Below are 6,843 nucleotides of genomic sequence, written 5' to 3' on the forward strand. Positions count from 1 at the left end.
ATTTCGTTAGGCCGCCGGGAATTCCTTCGACCATTTTGCCATTTTTAAATCCGGTGCGGTGTAGACACGTTGATTTTGCACAAATGACACGTGAAGGGATCAAAGCGCTCGAAGAACCTCCCCACCCCCCACATTCCCGAGCCTGACTAGCACAGAGGCATGCAAGAACGTGTCAATCGAGCACTTTGATGCAGCTTCAGTATTTGCGGGCTGACTTTTACGCTCACTTAATCAACGTCTTTTAGGTTTTGGGATAGCTCTTCCCTCTAGGTCGTCTTCGGCCACTCAGGATCGTCATTTGATCATCCTATTTCCTCTCTTAGTTTCATTATAAATGGCGCCCAATGTGGGGCACGATATTTCCTAGATTCAGGCCCAATATTTCTTATTTTTAGGTTTTCTGAATCAGTGGAAGATAGCCTATTCCGGCTCACAACTTCGTTTGGTGATGTCGGATGGAGGACATTTTCCCGGCTAGGCTCCACGTATACTTCACATTTCTAGTTTTAGGTTTCACGCCTTTTCCCCCGGAAGCTAGTGTTCCTAAGCCTCAATTTCCTTTCCCACCTTGTAACGTAGACTTTCCTGCCCTATCCTTGGTCGAATACCACAAGAACTAGTAGTTTGTATTGTTTGGCTTTAAGACTTAACGTCTCGCCTTTCAGTAGTCTCTGGATCTAGGGGCCTTTGCGGCTATATGCTGAAAAGTGTTGTTGTCTGAGCTTCTAAGCTGTGTTCTCTACCTTTATGTGAAACGGCTATCTCCTCGTTTCAGAATTTGATAAACTAAATATTCTTCCTTCTTGGTAGGGATGAAGTGACGGGTGAGATAAATCTTTGTTGGATTACGGAGGTAGTCGGCTTCAAGTTGTGCCGCTCCGTCCACAATGATTCATCCTTACTTTGCTCTCTGATTGCAAACGAAGAAGATTGAATTCTCGCGATCTCTTTTGCTTATTTTATTATCTAGTTTTCTGCAACGGGGAGCAACTCGATTGTTGTTTCTGCCTTAATGTGAACTGTGCACGGAGGTTTCTTTGCACACATGTAAAACACAAGTGCTGACGTTGGGATGGCATTTCGATCATGCGAGAGGTTTACGGAATTGGTCAAAGGGTAGTATAGGTCCCGGGGCGAAACGTGGATTGATACCAACGATGGAGCTCTTTCTTAACGAAAAGTTGCAGACGGAGAAGGATGAAGGCGAGTCTCCCGCGCCTAAAAATGGGACAAATTGTACAAACTGGTCCTCCGGGTTGGTTATAGGGCTGATGTAAGAGCGTTACAGGAGATGCGTTAGACAGGGACCGGTTTCCTGGAGAAGAGTCGCTACACCATATATTATAGTGGTCATCCAGTAAACCATGTGCTCCGAGTAGGATTCTTAGTCAGCGAAAAAAATGAAATCTGCTGTTATCGACTTTGAAAACATAAGCGAACGGCTATGCTCACTGCGCTTGCGAGGCAAATGTAGAAATATAAGCCTCATTAACCTTCACGCCCCTTCAGAGGAGATTGCGGAGTCGGAGAAGGATACCTTCTATGCAGCAATAGAAGGAACCCTTGAATCCTATCCCAGATATTATGTTAAAATCGTACTTGGGGATTTTAACAGCCAAGTAAAGACGGAGCTCGTATTCAGGCGATACGTTGGCTCCCATAGCTTACATAGGGATACTAATGATAACGGGCTGCGGATTATTCAGTTAGCAGTATCGGACGAAATGGTTGTTGGAAGTACCTGGTTTGCGCGGAAAGCGGTCCACAAACATTCGTGGGCCTCTCCAGACGGGACCACTTTCAACCAATTGGCCACGTGCCGTCACCTCTCAGTCTTGATGAATGTCAGAATATATAGGGGGCCAATATAGACTCGGACCACTATTTCGTTGACATGGCGCTCCGAGCTCGAATTACGACACCACCTACAATCCTCTCTGATAATCAGGTGAGAGTGAATACTGAAGCCGTCCACAACACAGCCCTCCGCGACACCTATAAGAGGGGAATGGATGCCGCAATAACCGCAGTCAAGAGAGGCCCTGGAGATGAAGCATCAACAAATGATCTTGACAACATCTGAAAAACGTTATCATAAATACTTGGCCCCAGCCGCAAAAAGAGTAGGTACGACTGGTTTGACGATGAATGTAAACTAGCTACGGAACGGAAGAATGCTGCATACCGAGTAATGCTGCATTCTCAAAGAACGCGGGCACGCGCGGAGACTTATCATGAACTCCGGCGAGCGGAGAAGCGACTTCACAGACGTAAAAAGGAAGGCTCGGAGAACCAACAAGTCTGTGAACTGGAGAACTACAGGGAGCAACCGCACTAGGCCCGCAAGTTTTACCAACTAGTCAGCAGGATGAAGCCTTCCACACCTCGATGTTCATCCTGCCGAGACAAAGAGGGAAATCTGATTTCGGACGGATGGGCATATTGGAGCGATGGTTTGAATACTTTGATGAACTACTGAACAACCAGAACATCGTCGAGTTGAAGGTCCCGCCAACTGAAGACGACGGACAAATACTGCCACCACCAAGTATAGAAGAAACAGTCCGTGTAGTTTATCGGCTTCAAAATCATAAGTCGCCAGGAGCCGATGGAATTACAGCCAAATTGGTTAAATATGGAGGCGACCAATTACATCAAGTGGTTCATCAACTTGTGCTCAAGGTGTGGGACAGCTAATCGATGCCTGACGATTGGCAAAGAGGAATTATCTGTTTCATACATAAAAAGGGAGATGTCACACAGGCAGGATAGCCCCATACGCTCAGAACATCATTGGCCCATATCAAAGAGACTTCACTCCAGGCAAATCAGCAACAAATTAGATTTTCTTTCAGCAGCAAGCAAAGGAAAAACTGTTGAAATATGGAGATCAGGTACATCATCTCTTCATCGATTTTAAGACCGCCTATGGCAGCAATACGGAAGACCGCGGTTCAAATTTCGCTGGTGGCAGTGGGATTTAGTAGTAAGGGATGTACCCTCCCCATAGGCTCTGTGTGTTAGAGGGAGATAGCATGACAGAGCTTTTAAGCTTTCATGCTATCTCGCTCGCTCCGTCTCTTTCGCACTATGAGCTTTTTGGGTGTGCGCCTTGGGTAAGGGGTGTGCTTTTAGTGGGGCTCAGGGTGTGTGCCTTGGATGAGGGTGCCTTTGGACCCTTTGGGTTTGCGACTTGGGAACGGAGTGTTGCTGTGTGTGTGGGGGCCTGTGCTTTGTCTGGGGTTGTGTCTTGGGGATATTAAGCTCTATTGCTGTTTCTCTTGTTTTGCTGTGTGTCTCGGATATGTTTTGGTGTGTTTCTGAGATAGCGATCTTTTTCAAGTGTTTTTGGGGAGTGTCAAGTTGTTTGTGTGTCTCTTTGTAGGGGGTATCGATCTTTTTGGTGTGCTTTTTGATTTATTAAGCTGTTTTGATGTATTTGTCTGGGTATCGGTCTTTGCGGTGAGTGTCTTGGTTGAAGTGGGGTCTGTGGTAGGCTTCGCCGCGGGCTTGAGGCGGTTGGCTGGCCGATGCAGATTTTGCGGTTATCATTGCTGACTTGGGACTTGGGATTAAGTTTAAATGAAAAAGTTCGTTAAAGTTCAAATATTTATTTTATTATACTTATTTACACATACATCATTCAATATTCTTTAGAATTAACAATATGTGTACACTTATTTATATATATTTTCTACTGTGCATCTAAAATGTGTGCAATTCGCAATGTTTGATGAAGCCATTACAATTTTGGTGTATATAATAGGCAATACCTAGGGCTATAACTACTGCCGCTATAGGCTTCATTAGGTTGAAAATATGGTTGTGACTCTTCGAAGACGATGATTTAACACCCGGTCGATTAAATGGTCCGCACACATCTTCTCCGTTAACATAAACACATGTTGGTGAAAGACGCAGATGTTCAGCTTCAATGTCTGAGGGAGTGTTGAATGCGTTGACTTCTAACGCACAGAAATAGCACTTAACATAGTCTTTTAAATTTGTGTAAAAAAATCCACTTTTTGCAAATTTTTGCGCCTTTCTATCCTCAATGTTCAAATTGCTGAAAGTTTTCAGACGATCGTATTCACGTTTTAAGTTTAACATTTTGACTGTGAATTTCCACTTTAAATGACGTCTTTTATATTAATCCAGGAGTTGTGATCGGATGTGAAACCAAGCCACTTGACAAGAACACGATCCCCCCTCCTTTTTAAGTTCTTTTCCGCGAGATATACATCTGGTTGCTTTGTTTGTAGTAATTCCAGTTCATAGAACCCTCCTTTTATTAAATTTCCTTGGTAATCTTTAAGAGTATAAGTACGCGGTTCTGTATTTTTTATCTGATCTACCCTGAATATTTCTGTGGACCAATTTGGAGTGTAGCCCTTTTCAAAGACATGTTTGTGCTTGCTAATTCTTACATAATCGCCTTTTTTAAGGTTTTGTGTGAAACAAAACCTTATTAGAATCGAGACGGTGTCTGTCTTTTTTTTTTTTTATGGATGGAGGTGGAAATCTTAGAAAGACACTGCCGCGCCAGGTTGCAGCAGCGTGTGGGATTCTCACCCACTAAAACCACCCCCACTTTCTCCTTTTTCCTTCCCCGCGGGACCGCCGCAAAGCATTACTTCGCGGGGTGGACTGTGCTTTACGCGACCACGCCTTCCGTTCTTCGCGTCCTCCTTGCGCGCTCCGCTCTTGCCAGTTCTTCTTGTATTCGTTTGATGGCGGTGTTCACCGCACACCAGTTTTCCTCCGATTTCAACATTTCCCCGACGATGTTCTGCGGGCTTAGAGTGGTTTTCAGGGAGTCTTCCAGACTCCTCCTTTCTGAGAGAAATCGTGGACAGTGGAACATAACATGCTCCGGGTCCTGAGGTGTGCAACCACATTCAGGACACAAGGGAGAATCATCCAGCCTGAATTGGTGCAGGTACTTCCTGTAACCGCCATGTCCCGACAGGAATTGCGTCAGATGGTAGTTAATCTCACCGTGTCGTCGCTGGATCCACTCTTCAATACGGGGAATCAAAGTGTGGGTCCAGCGACCCCTCTGCGAGTCATCCCACCGTTTCTGCCACTTTTCCAGCGACTCTCGCCTTGCCGCCTTTCGGCGTTCTGCATCCTTTTCAAGAGGATTCATTTTCCTTGTCTCACTTGCCAGAATGTCTATCGGGATCATTCCCGCAATAACACACGCTGCCTCGCCTGATATTGTTCTGAAGGCGCTGCACACCCTTAGCGCCACTAAGCGGTAAGTCATATTTACTCTCCTACGATTACTCTCACACGCTAATGCTTCCTCCCAAACTGGTGCCGCGTATAATAGTGTGGAGCGAACCACTCCGGCCACAAGTAATCTGCGACTATACCTTGGACCTCCAATGTTAGGCATCATCCGCGCTAATGATACGCTGGTATTTGCCGCTTTCTCACAGGCATAGTCCAGATGTCCCCTGAAATTGATCTTAGCGTCAATCATCACCCCCAGGTATTTGATAACCGGCTTCGAAGTGATGACGTGACTACCAACGCGAATATTAATCGTATTCCTCTTCCTACGATTGGTAATCAAGACCGCCTCCGTCTTTTGTTCCGCAAGGTCAAGCTGAACCATCTCCAGCCACGCTTTTATGGCGCTAATGGTTTCGTTAGCGTACATTTCGACGTCTTCAGGTTCTTTCGCGACGACAACCACAGCTAGATCATCTGCGAAACCGATTATCGTGGCCTCCTTTGGCACGGGAAGGACAAGGACCCCATTGTACATGACGTTCCACAGGAGAGGACCCAACACTGAGCCCTGTGGTACTCCTGCGGTGACGGTGTACTGCTTGGATCCCTCATCCGTGTCGTACCAAAGTGTCCTCTCCGAAAGGTAACTGTTGAGGAGCTTAGTCAAGTAACTAGGGACACCCGTGTTAGCCAGTGAACTTTTTATCCACTCCCAGCTTGCGGAATTGAACGCATTTTTGATGTCCAATGTCACTACGGCACAGCATTTTTTAGACGACATCGCGTCTCGAGCCAGCTTCAAAACAACGTCTACGGCGTCGATCGTTGAGTGGGCTTGACGAAATCCAAATTGTCGCTCCGATAGTCCATCCTTGTATTCGATGATAGGGAGCAGTCTGTTGTAGATGACCCTTTCGAGCATCTTTCCTGCCGTGTCGATAAGGCAAATCGGTCGGTATGATGAAGGGTGTCCTGGATGTTTATTCGGCTTCGGGAGCAAAACTAGTTTTTGCCTCTTCCACCGATCGGGGAAAATTCCTTCTATCATGCATGTCTCAAACACGCTGATAAACCAGTCGGGTCTGGTCTTAACAGCGAGTTTAAGGGCTCTATTGGGAACAGCATCCAGACCGGGTGCTTTGTTATCACCAATTCTCCGGCAAATTTGCATAAGTTCCTCCTCAGTTACCGCAGGTATGGTGTAGACGTCGAGTGCTCGCTTGTGTTGTTTGCGCTCCCCTTTATCCGGGGGGAAGAGCGCCGTCACGATATCGAGCAGAAGATGCGGACAGGTCAATTGTGGTGTTCGCCCTCTCATCTTCTTCATAACTATCCTGTACGCTGTTCCCCAGGGGCTTTGGTCTGCCTCTGTGCAAAGCTCCTTGAAGCATTCTCGCTTGCTGGTCCGTATAGCCTGCTTAAGCCTACCTCGAAGGTTCACATATGCTAGCCGTTTCTCGTCGAAGTCTGGTCTTGCTCTAGATCGTTGGCAGATCCTTCTAGCACGAAAACATGCATTCCGTAGCACCGCGATCTCTTCATTCCACCAATAGTTTGAGCGCCTTTTTGCGAGAACTCGTCGCCTCGGCATAGCAGCGTCGC

This window comes from Hermetia illucens, chromosome 4 (genome assembly GCF_905115235.1).
Source record: "Hermetia illucens chromosome 4, iHerIll2.2.curated.20191125, whole genome shotgun sequence".
Classification (NCBI taxonomy): Eukaryota; Metazoa; Arthropoda; class Insecta; order Diptera; family Stratiomyidae; genus Hermetia; species Hermetia illucens.